This window comes from Rhinatrema bivittatum, chromosome 5, assembly GCF_901001135.1.
Source record: "Rhinatrema bivittatum chromosome 5, aRhiBiv1.1, whole genome shotgun sequence".
In the NCBI taxonomy this organism is placed as follows: domain Eukaryota; kingdom Metazoa; phylum Chordata; class Amphibia; order Gymnophiona; family Rhinatrematidae; genus Rhinatrema; species Rhinatrema bivittatum.
In genome coordinates, this window is record NC_042619.1 from 178,050,504 (window position 1) to 178,063,471 (window position 12,968).

A 12,968-nucleotide genomic window follows, 5' to 3' on the forward strand; every position below is an offset into this window, starting at 1 on the left:
TGGGGAATTTATTTTAAAGGGTTGGGGTGGGTTTTAGGGTTTTAGTGTGCCGGTTTTCCCGCCCTCCCCCTTCCCCTCCCCTTCCCCCGATTTATGATTTTTTGACGATAAATCGGGGGAATTGTTATTGTATCGCAGCTCTAACGATTTTTAACGATTTAAAATATATCGGACAATATTTTAAATCGTCAAAAAACGATTCACATCCCTAGTGATTTGTCTAGGATGGAAGACACTGAGATTGGCAAGATAAAAATTTCAGATCATGCACCAGTATGGTGATGGGGACAAGTCTCAAGGTGTTTTCTGAAAATTCCCATATTATCTGGCCACAGACACACACTTTCAAGACTATTTAAAAGAAAAACGGATGGATTATGTGGAACATAATGCCTTGCATCTTGATGACCCAGTTTTGTTTAGGTAGGCAGCTAAAGCTGTTTTAAGGGATGATGTCATCACATTTATAATAAAAAGAAAGAGAGATATGGATAAGCACATATTGGCCTTAGAAGAAAAATTATGTTTTCAGAAACATATATTGGCCATACTACCACCAATCACTGTTTTGAGGGTATAACTACTAGTCCAGTGATAGATCCCCAAGAAAAATCCCTTGTCAACCTCACAGATTATTAAGGATCAGATTATGAGCACGCTCCAATAGACTTTGAATGTATTTGTCCCATAATGCTAAAAAAATGTGTTTTGAAGGAGAATTTGATGTGGGAAGCCATAGATTCCATAAATATAATCTCATGTAACGAGTTTCTCCATTGCCAATAAGAAGGTAAAGTATCTTCTCTCCATACCAGTAAAATAGATTTCTTACCCAGAACAAATGCCATCTTGGCAAAACTCCAATCCTCTCGTTTTGCAATATACCTGAGAAGATCTGCCTCAAACAATGCCAATTCTGGATGAAGAGGAATAGGATTACCCCCCACAAAACACACAGTATCTTGCTCTAGAATGATAATAATTTAGGACAAGTCCAAAAAGCATGGGTGAGAGAGCCTATCCCAGCTTTAAAGGCCAATGCTTACAATATATATTATATGCTCTTTATAAAAATTTAAAGTGCAACACATGCAAATATGTATTATTTGATATGATCTTCAAGTTCTGAAAACAAGATTTCAGTGTGTTTTTTGTTAATGAAAATTCACTCTCTCTAATCCATGTTTGTTGTTATGGTTGTTCTTTTCATGAATAAATACATTTAAACAAAGATATTGAGTTTTCTTTGATATATGAGGTTTAGCTGACTATTTAGGAACTCAAGCAAAGGCAGACAATTTGTGAGAATAGTACAAACCTTGAATCAAAAAACACACCAAAGTGCTAAAAAAAAGGCTTCTGGTGGTCGTGGTTGGGCTGTCCTGGGCTGAAAAATGGCTCAGGCCCAGCACCAAAGCCTGGTCCCAACATCAAAATCTAGGCCTGGTGCTGAGACTTGGCATGTAGGCCTGGTCCTGGCACTGAGGTCCAGTCTTTAAACCTGGTCCTGGTTCTGAGGTTTGGTCTCAGAGCCTAGGTTCAACATAGAAACCTGGTCTCAGCAGTGAGGCCCGGCCCTAAGGCCTGATCCCAGCGCTGAAGCCTAGGCCCATCCCAGAGGCCTGGGACTTGACCACATGATGTCTTTTTCTGTTTGGATCTTCACAAAATGATGCCATCCACTTGAGAGTAATGCCAGAGTGATGTCAATGTGATGACTTCCTTTGGAGAGAACGGCAGCATTTTGATTTATGATCTTTGAAATATATGGCCGTACATCAAAATGGTACTGTCCTCTCTGGAGGAAGGTGTCTGCAGAGATGTCACTCCGGTGCCATCCTCCAAGTGGACAGCATTATTTTTTGAATATCTGGGACAGAAAAAGTCATCAGGAGGCCTGATTCTAGGCATCTGGGCTATACCTAGACCTCAGTGATGAGACCAGGCCTTAGGGCCAGGTACTGGTGCCAAACCAAGGCCTTAGTGATGGGACCAGGCCTCAAGGAAAAGCTTCAGTCCTGGCACTTATTTATTTATGTTTATTTAAATCTTTTTCTATACCGTCGTTAAGGTGGTTACCGTCACAACGGTTTACAATAAGGCACAAAAGTAATGCTATTAACCTCTATCAGTTTACACAGGTGCCATAATGTTCGGTAACATAGTTTTAATCAAAGTTAGTTAAATGAGTGTGAACACTATCATGTCCTGGTCGATTCTATAGCAGTTTGAGTCGGGACTCATTCTATAAGTAATTTATCCTTTACTGATGAATTCCATTAAAAACAAAAAACATACACCAGTCCTCAGTGCCATGACCAGGCCTCAGCACCAGGCCTAGTCTTCTCTATCACAGTCTTTCCCTTGGAGGCCACTTCATTGCTGGAGGGATCCCCGGCTGGCTGCAACATCAAAGTGTGACCCCCTGTGTGTGATATTGGAGCCAGGAACTGCTCCTGATGGCTCAAGCTGCTGTTTAGCACCCACAGTGATCCTGTATATCACCACAGGAATAGTATTTGGATTAAAAGCATGTTTGGGTAGCTTTGGGGGAAGTTAGATTATTTCCTTCCACCCTGGGTTACCTCAGTGCTGGGTTATTTGAATGTGTGAGAAGTGCATATAGGCATTAAACAGTGCATTTTAGAGGGTATGTTTAAAAGTTTCTTTTGCTCGTACTGTTTTATTTTATGAGCTTTTTAGATTGATGCCTCTGCCCATTTGCTTCAACATAGAACACCGGAATTAAATATCAAATCCACAAATGATTTAATTTGAGGTGGTAATGCTACACAGGATTATACTTTGCTTTAAACTGCTGCTTTGATCCAACTTCTAAGCCAAATTATTTGTATCTTTTTCAGAGCAGCTATAAATACATCATTTGTGCCTCTCCCAGATAGGAAATTTGATAGGAAAACTCATTGAGAAAAAGGACATTTTTTTTTTTTACAGTAAAAAACAATTCATTTTTTTTCAATATGGTTTTCTTTATGTGTTATTCACCTTTGATTTAAATTATTTTGGCACAATGGGTGTAGACTTCCTGATATTTCATTTCTTCTGAAAAACTAAGATGTATAAATGTAAGATTTTACCCCCAAATAGCCTTTGTTTCTTTTCCATACAAGTTCACAGACTTAACTTTTAGCTAGTCCCTTTCAGTCTTCCTTTAGATGTAACATTTGACCTGTCCCTTATCAATATGTATTGTACATTTTGTTGAACTTGTCAGCAGGGCTATTACATCTGTTAAGGAGCAACAGAGACACTTAACCTCAAGCTCTGTTTCCCAGACTCCACCCTGGGAAATCCACACTGGGGCTTCCACCTTTGTTCTAGAAAAACAAAACAAAACACAGGATCTCATTGTCTGCAGAAAATCATTCACTACTGGTCACCAAGAAAGAACTGGAAATATCAATAAGGGAATTGTGATGAATGCTGACTACAATGTTATCATGAGAACAGTTACATGAAAAGTAGACACACAAACATAATAAAGATCAGTAACTAGCAAAGACTTTCTTTCTTTGTAATTATTTTTTAATCTGGACTGCACCAGCATTAGAAGCAAAAATATGGTTGTTCAGTTGCCAATTGCATCAAATTCAAGAAGCCTCACTTTTCCAGCTTGATTTTTATTTATTTCTGAAGATGTTATTATTGTTGAAAGTTCCTTCCTCACACACACATGTATCTATCTATCTATGTGTGTATATATATATATATATAGAAAGAAAGAAAGAAAGATAGATACATTACTCCACTATGAATTTAAGTAAAATAAGCTTGGTACCCTACTCAAGGAAACATAAAAATGAGTATATAATATAAACAGTAAAATTAAGCAGAAACTAATGCAATGTGAAGACTTTGCTGCAACCCTAGAAAGAGAATTTTAGGGGTTGCTTACAATAATCCAAAAAGTGGCCCTCCCCCACCCCAACATCTCATTTTTAACCAACAGAATTTCTGTTCTCGGGCAGGTAAATCAGGATCGTCTTGGGAGGATCCCTTTTTGAATTCTTTGTGGGGTTAATAATGATAGATGTAAAGTATGAATGCAGAACAAACAACTAAAGAAAGGCCACAGGGAAGGAGAACTTCAAAACAAGTAGGTGCAATCAGGCTTTTTGATCCAAAAAAGTGTGAAAATTATAATGAATCAAAGAAATTAGAAGATAAAAGAAGTTCTAATAGTAAATAAAATGTCATTTTGGCAGTTACTAAATATTAAAAGTCATTTCAGTGATTTGTCTGTAAAGCACTTAATATGTGTTACAGTTCTAAAAAAGCATTAGCACCAGTTTCCTTCAACCAAATGAAACTTGGCTTCTGCAGTCAGGGTAATCGAAAAAACCCGAACAGTACCTGTCATAAAAGCAGATATACAGGAAACATTCAGGAAAAAATGGTATTCAGAACACGAGGAAGGTCAGTAGGAGCCACCAGAGACGTTTCAATAACAGCCTCCAGTTTACACACAGACCTGCCTACAAAGATGAAGTCAAATTTTGTATTTTCTTCTGGGAAAATTCAAACCTGCGTATCCTTACTCTTGTATGAGGCTAGGCTAACCCCAGTTTGGAGCACAACTGCAGCCACATAGCACCAATTATTTGCTCTTGGAATGATTTTGACCCTTTGAAAACATTTTAAAGTTTTATGAAAAATACTAGCAGTACTCAGCCACGCGTTGCAGTGGCAGAGTCAGGTTCTTTACCCTCCCTCCCCCTTCCCCTTGCTCATTTACCTCAGTCACTCATCCTCCTTCCCCTTGGTCACTCACCCCCCCCCCTTCCCTCCCCTGTTCCCACTCCAACTCTCTCCCCTCACACTCACCTCTCCCCTCATTCTCCCTCCCCTCACTGTCACCTCCCCCCGCCTACTGCCTACCCTTCAGATCAGAAAACCTTTGTCTTTCTATTTCTGTGGGAACCCCCCCACCCCTAAAAAAAAAACCCCAATCCCAACCCTTTAAATCAAATAATAACCCCCCACCCTCCTGCCTCCTCCCAAGACCTGGGAAATTAAAATTGTTGGTGCTACATGTGGTCTGTCCCTGGGCATCTGTGCGCGTTATGTAGCCAAATAGGGGAGTGCCTAACCAAATTTGCACTTCCAAATTTGTTTTGTGGTCTGGGGAGGGCTATTTTGGTGCGTTCCCGAGATTGTGCAAGTTTAGTGTATGTATTTGTGTGTGAACCACCCCCTTCCCCCCAAAAACAAGCCTATGAGAAGAGTTCTCTTAAACTAACCACCCCACACTCTCCTGCCCCCCTCCCCCAGCCCCGCGAAAAACAGTAGCCCCCCCCCCCCCCCCCCCCCAGAGTTGCTGAATGAATTAAACCTGCCTCCCCTCATGACCCCTCCCCAAGATGTTCGCAATAAATTCATTACCACCCCCCACCCTCCAGACCCCCCGAGACCTGATAAAAATGTCAGTCAGTGGAGTGGGCGTTAAGGAGCAGTCCGGGAGCGATGTATTGGCGTTGATCCGTTGGCTGCGAGCACTGAAATGGGTTCTGACGGCCCTTTGCCCTTACTATGTCAGTGGGGAGGAGCAATGGGCAGCGGTAGGTCCTCTGACATAGTAAGGGCAAAGGTCCGCTGGCTGCCAGTCCTGAAAATGGCACCGACATGCCCTCGCCCTTACTATGTCACATGGGCTACTGCCGCCATTGGTGTCCCCGAGTGGCATAGTAAGGGAAAGGGCCGTCGGCGCCATGTTGATTGCTGGCAGCCGACGGCCGTAGTGCAGGAGATGTGTCCCAGACCGGTCCTGGCCCCCCGCTGGAGCCTCCCAAACTTCTGTCAGGTTTTGTGTGTGTTGTGAGGGCCTGGGAAGTAAATAAATTTGGCATGTGTGTGGGGGTGTGAGGAGGGTGGTTTTGTGTGTGTTGGGAGGCTGTGGGAAGTAAATCAATTTGGCATGTGTGTGGGGAAGTGTGAGGAGGGTGGTGGGGGTATTTTATCTATAAAGGAAATAGTTATCTTCCGGCAAAAAAAGTGCGTTAATGTGTTAAAATGGAAGTGAAACGTGGACCTGGACTGGCGAAATGATTAGTGTAGCATGTGTTAGTGTAAGGTGTAACAGATGACGCTTACGTCCAGCAGATGTCGCTGTTTTCTCGAAAAATTTTTAAACCTATTTTACCTGTCACAGGTGTGACATATCTGTAATGTAAGTACAGAAGAACCTTCCTGTATGCGAAATGAAGGTTGTGTCCAAATTTGAAAGCAATCGGTTCAGTGGTTTCTGAGATTAGCAATTTTGTCCAAACTATTTAACATTTTTATTTATATAGATGTTTGATGAAAAAGATTTTTAACTATTAGATTTACTCTCTGTAAACCCACCCCACATATTGTTTGCAAGATTCCCTTACTTTCAAGAAAGGCTCAACCATCTCAGGGGCAACTGCCTCATCTCGCTTATCTATAATCAAACCCCAACCCTTGTCCCATGCTTTCATAATTGCAAGAAACCACTGACAGTCCATCATTCGAAAGAAGATTTTTATTGAATGGATATGGCCACAGCATAGATCATAGCATACAACTATTATATTACAAAACAATTATTAACATTCATTCAATTTACAAAACATTGATTACTAAAATATTCTCAATCCCTGGGGGTGACCACACCCTCACCTGCTGAATTTCAATTCACTAAATGCTCCATAGGATCATGCCACTGCACTGTAGCACCATTGTGGACGCAGGGCCGTCAAAGTCGTGCTCCAGTTTCACAAGGGCTCTGTAGTGTCATGCTACAGCAATGAAGTGCCACTTGGGGACATAGGACAGTCAAAGTCTTGCCCCTCAGGTTATCCTGCATTTGATCCTGATTACCGATGAAATTCTAGCAGTGCATTGAAGTCCTGCTCCACAAAAGAGCCGGTGTCACTCATTAAGCATGCCAACACAATTTTTTGGATGATGCTCAGGCCAATCCCGGCCATCAAAGCCGAAGACTTGACAGTCAACTCATCTCGCTGTCACCCCCGATGCAACATAGGAGCAGGAATAGCATGATCTAGCCTGCCAGCTTTCAAGAATTGCACATGCTGTGGACTCCAGGTCGTGGTGAACCCCCGCCACTAACCCACAGTAGTGACACCGAGGTCTAGTGGTCGGCTCACCTTTAAATTCTGTTTGCTAGCCCAGCTCTCCAGCCCCTATGCCCTCCCTTGCTTCAGAGGCAGAGCACCTCACCTTTGTTGGGGGCGGGCCGGCCCCTGTATCCCCATTTTGCATATATTGGAAAAACACATTAAAGCAAGGCCTTAAATTGAAAATCCTCTGGGGCAGGGAAATACTTACTCTACCTGATAGTAACTTACTTTCAGCTTGGGTTTGTAAAGGCAAATAATCAAATCTAAAATCCAAAAGCAATGTCATTTTCCTGGCAGGAATCACAAATGACATAGATAAAAACCCTTTTTCATATATGTATCGTTCACAATATACATAGCAAGTATACATGGGATTGCTACCATGAGCGGTCTTAGAGTAACCAGAGGAGTCTGGCAGAAATCCTTCATAAATATCTTTATTAGTGATAAAAAAACAAACAAAAGCAGATCTGCTATTCTTTGCAGTTCAACAAACCAAAGGTAGTGTAACAACATATAGTTCAGTAGGCTTCATTTTCTCCCCTAGGCCTCTTGTTTCTTCCTGGGCCTGTCTAGTTATATACCTTCCCAGGGAGATCCGCTCAGACCAGGATTCCCTGCTGTCTTAGGCTTAAGGTGGACTAGGCAAGATTTCTGTATCCGGTCCTTTAAGGTGTTTTGGGGTTTTCTCCTGTATACTCCTTAACAATGGGATTTTGAAATTCCAGGACTGCCTTGACATCAGAAACCTCAACCTTTCTCAGAAAAGTGTGTTCATGAGGAACTAGCTAAACTAAAGTAGATAAAGTGATAGACCCAGACAGGCTTCTTCCAAGAGTTTTGAGGGAACATAGAGAAGTTCTGGCAGCTCCATTGGCTGAACTTTTCAATGTTTCTTTAGAGTCAGGAGTATTTCTGAAGAACTGGAGATGGGTGGATGTGGCTCCTCTTCACAAAAGTGGAAGTAAGGAGGAGGCTGGGAACTACAGGCTTCTGTAGTAAGCAAATTAATGGAATTGCTGTTAAAACAGAGGATAGTGCAGTTTCTGGAATCAAACAGATTGCATAATCCAATTCAGGATGGTGTTTGGTTTTTATAAGAAGTATATCTTGTCAGATGAATCTGATCAAACTTTTTTGATTGGGTGACAAGTGTGTTGGATCAGAGCAGAGTGATAGGAGTAGTGTACTTGTATTTCAATAAGGACTAAGACATGGTCCTATATAAGTGACTTGTAAATAAACTGAGCATCCTTGGCATGGGCCCAAAGGTGATTGACTGGGTTAGAAACTGGTTGAATGGGAGGTGACAAAGGATAGTGGCAAATGGAGTTCACTGAGAGGAAGGGGCTTTACGTGTGGTGTGCCGCAGGGAGTCGTCTTTGGACTGGTTCTTTTCAACCAGGCAAGAAAGGAGCTACTTTATTTCTAATTCTCAGTGGAATGCAGAACCTATTGCAATCAAAATGAAATAATCACTGGCCCCTATTTACTATCTTCCTGGATCCTACAAATAAGGCATGGATTCATGATGCTTTAAAGATGTGGCTCCATCTGCCTAGAGGATAATGCCAAAGTGACAAAGTGATGTAATTTCGGCCCAGTCCTACAGACGGATGGTGCCATTTTTAAAGCATCATGGACCCTGGAGGAAGTGACTGGGCATTGCTTCTGCCCTTTTGGGAGGATCCAGGAAGAGGTCAGATAGGGACCAGAATGGGATCTTCCCAGTCGTGGTAATTTTAAAGGGGGAGGAAGGGAGAGCCAGCCTTGGCTCAGACCGCAGGCAGGTGCCAGTATTGGGCTGGTTCTGGGCAGGCCCCAATGCTGGGTATGGCTTGGCAATGGGTCAGTTCAGGGCAGGCCCTAGCGCCAGGTAGGCATGTCAAGTAGGCAGGCCCTGGTACTAGACTGGCTTGGGAAAGACCATAGCTATGTTCTGGCTTGGAGCAGGCCTCAGTGCCAGGTTGGCCACGGTGCCAGACCGATTCAGGGCAGGCCCTGGCACCAGGTAGATCTCATTGATGAATAGACCTTGGGGCCAAACTGACTAGGGACAGGCCTCAGCACAGGGCTGGTTACAGGCAGGCCATGGCAATGGGTTCACTTCGGCACTGGGTCAGCTCCTAGCAGGCCCTGGCATCAGAAAAGGCTTCAGCACCAGGCATGCTCCGAGAAGGATCAGATGCCTGGCCTGCTTTTTTTTCCCTAGTAGGCTTTGCCAGGGCCACCTGAGGTTCATTTAGCTTTTTTTTCAAAAATGTCACAAATATGAAAATCCCCAAAAATGTTTGGGGATTTTCATAGGAGGCTATTTTCATTTCATTCCATTCAGAACAAACCAGAAATGGCCTCATTCACTGCATTTTTTGTATTTGTTGGAAACAAATGCACATCTCTGATACCCTTAGCTAATTAGAATGTGAGATTGTGGGTTTGTGTGTAGATTGAGTGGATAATGGCTTTAGAGCATATTTGAATGAATGATGCAAAATGTTACACATTTCATTTTTGTGACCCAATTCCAAGCTGAAAGTACAGTCTGCATTTCTACCATCCAATTATAGATGTTGATGATATCACAAAGTTGACTGTATATCTCAAGGAGAGAAAAAGGGTCAAGTATAGTGTAATATTACACTATAAGGCTAATATAGATTTTATAAATTAGCTTGACAACGAGAAATTTGAATATTTTGCACATCTCCTGATGTAATTGCTTTATGATCATTTTTACTTTTTATTATTTGTCCCAACCACCCAGTAGAGTGAATATGTGGAAAATATTTAGTCCAAAATCTACTGATAACATTGGCCCAGAGTAAACAAACTTCACATCTAGACCAGTAGACCTCCAACTAATTGCCGTAGTAGATTCTTGGAACTTTGAAACTGAGTGGGCAATGAATCCTATTGCTTTGATTAATGTCTGGCTGGCTGAGAAGACTACCCCTTGGTTTATGTCCAAGCTTAGTCCATGATGTAATAAATTGTACTAAACTGAGTGCATAGATTAGCATATAGTTGTTCGCACATTTTTTTGTATACAGCTTCAATGCCAATTTAACAAGAAGCTTAGTACACAAAAATATGTGCACAAACATGAATAAAAATGTGCATACAAATTAGCTCTCCTTCTTGCAAATACCATGTTAATAAAAGCATTAGCAAATACTTCCCAATGCAGAGAGATATATAGGCTTAACTCATATTTTGTTAATGCTGTAAATTTATTTCTTGGTTTAATTTATAAATTTATAGTACTTCAATTCTTAAACATCAATTAGGGATATGCATTCATTATAAATTAAACAGAAAATGTCAATGATATAATCTATTTTGTTTCATAATATTTTCAAAATGGAAGAAAAGAAAAATCAATGAAATGTCATTGGTTTTACATTTGCTTTGTTTTGAAAAAAAAAAGCTGCTAATAAAGAAAAACAACTCTATGCCACTAGCTCAGGCCTCCTGCGATTGACCCAAGGCTTTCCTGGGGCCAAACCGAGGACTCCCCAAGGCTTCCCTAGCGCCAACCCAAGGCTTCCCCAGGGCCTCCCCTTGGTTGACCTGAGTCTTAAGTATATAAGTACATAAGATTTGCCATACTGGGTCAGATCAAAGGTCTATCAAGCCCAGTATCCTGTTTCTAACAGTGGTCAAGCCAGGTCATAAGTACCTGGCAGGATCCCAAGGGGTAGATATGCAATAGAGGGTTAGATCAATAAATAAATAAAAAATAAATAGAAAATATCTGGGATGTGAAGCCGGACTGGAGGCAGGATAGAACAGACTAGAAGCAGCAATACAATGCCTGCTGAGTCTCTCAGGTGCCACAGGACAGAGGGAAATCCAGATATATTATATCAACTGACTCAACTTTATCCACATGCTTATTTACACCCTCACAAAAATGTATCAGATTGGTGTGGCAAGACTTCCCTTGGTTAAATTCCTGTTGGCTTTAAGAATATAAGAACATAAGAAGTTGCCATACTGGATCAGACCATGGGTCCATCAAGCCCAACATCCTCTTTCCAACGGTAGCCAATCCAGGTTACAAGTACCTAGCAAGTATCCTAAACATTAAGTAGATCCCATGCTACTAATGCCAGTAATAGCGGTGGCTATTCTGTAAGTCAACTTGATTAATAGCAGTTAATGGAGTTTTCCTCCAAGAACTTATCCAAACATTTTTAAACCCAGCTACACTAACTGCCCTAACCACATTCTCTGGCAACAAATTCCAGAGCTTAATTATGTATTGAGTGAAAATTAATTTTCTCCAATTAGTTTTAAATATGCTATTTGCTAACTTCATGGAGTGCCCCCTAGTCCTTCTATTATTCGAAAGAATATATAATCAGTTTACATTTTCCAGTTCTAGACCTCTCATGATTTTATAGACCTCTATCATATCCCCCCCCCCCCCCATCAGCCGACTCTTCTCTAAGCTGAACAGCCATAACCTCTTTAGCCTTTCCTCATAGGGAAGCCATCCCATCCCCTTTATTATTTTGGTCGCCCTTCTCTCTATCTTCTCCAGTGCAACTATACCTTTTTTGAGATGCGGCGACCAGCATTGTACACAGTACTCAAGGTGAGGTCTCACCATTAAGCAATACAAAGGCATTAAGACATTTTCCATTTTATTCCCCATTTTCTTCCAAATAATTCCTAACATTCTGTTTGTATTTATGACTGCCGCAACACACTGAGATGAAGATTTCTATGACACCTAGATCTTTTTCTTGGGTGGTAGCTACTAATATGGAACCTAATATCATGTAACTACAGCATGGATTATGTTTCCCTATATGCATCACCTTGCCTTTACTTATCCACATTAAATTTCATCTGCCATTTGCAGGTGCTCCTGCAATTTATCACAATCTGCTTCTGATTTAACTACTCTGAATAATTTTGTATCATCTGCAAATTTGATTACCAACTGTAATTACCATTTCATCATAATGGGCTTTGTCCCATTAATCCATGCTTGTCTATATGTTCAGCAATTTCATTCTTTATGATAGTCTCTACCATTTTCCATGGCATGGATATCAGACTCACTGGTCTGTAGTTTCCTGGATCACCCAAATCCATGTTTAAAAATTGACATTGCATTGGCAACCCACCAATCTTCAGGTACCATAGACAATGTTAACAATAGTTTGGAAGGGCCGCACGCAGAGCTCAGAGCGAGTGACTCTCTGCCGTTTTGAATTTTGTTACCTTCTGAGCAGATGCCCGCAAAGCAAAAGGGAAAGGTACGTGGTATGAGAGGTCTAGAACGGGTAGATGTGAATCGGTTATTTACTCTTTCAGATAGTAGAAAGACTAGGGGGCACTCCATGAAGTTAGCATGGGGCACATTTAAAACTAATCGGAGAAAGTTCTTTTTTACTCAACGCACAATTAAACTCTGGAATTTGTTACCAGAGGATGTGGTCAGTGCAATTAGTATAGCTGTGTTTAAAAAAGGATTGGATAAGTTCTTGGAGGAGAAGTCCATTACCTGCTATTAAGTTCACTTAGAGAATAGCCACTGACATTAGCAATGGTAACATGGAATAGACTTGGTTTTTGGGTGCTTGCCATGTTCTTGTGGCCTGGATTGGCCACTGTTGGAAACAGGATGCTGGGCTTGATGGACTCTTGGTCTGACCCAGTATGGCATTTTCTTATGTTCTTATGTACATGTGTACCCAACTGTACCACTGCCTTCACCGATAATGCAGCAGGAGATAACACGTTTTCTGAGCTAACCAGCAGAAACCACGCGAGTTGAGTAGCCCACTGTATCAGCAGGGGAGAGAGGACCGCTGATACTGGAGGAGACTT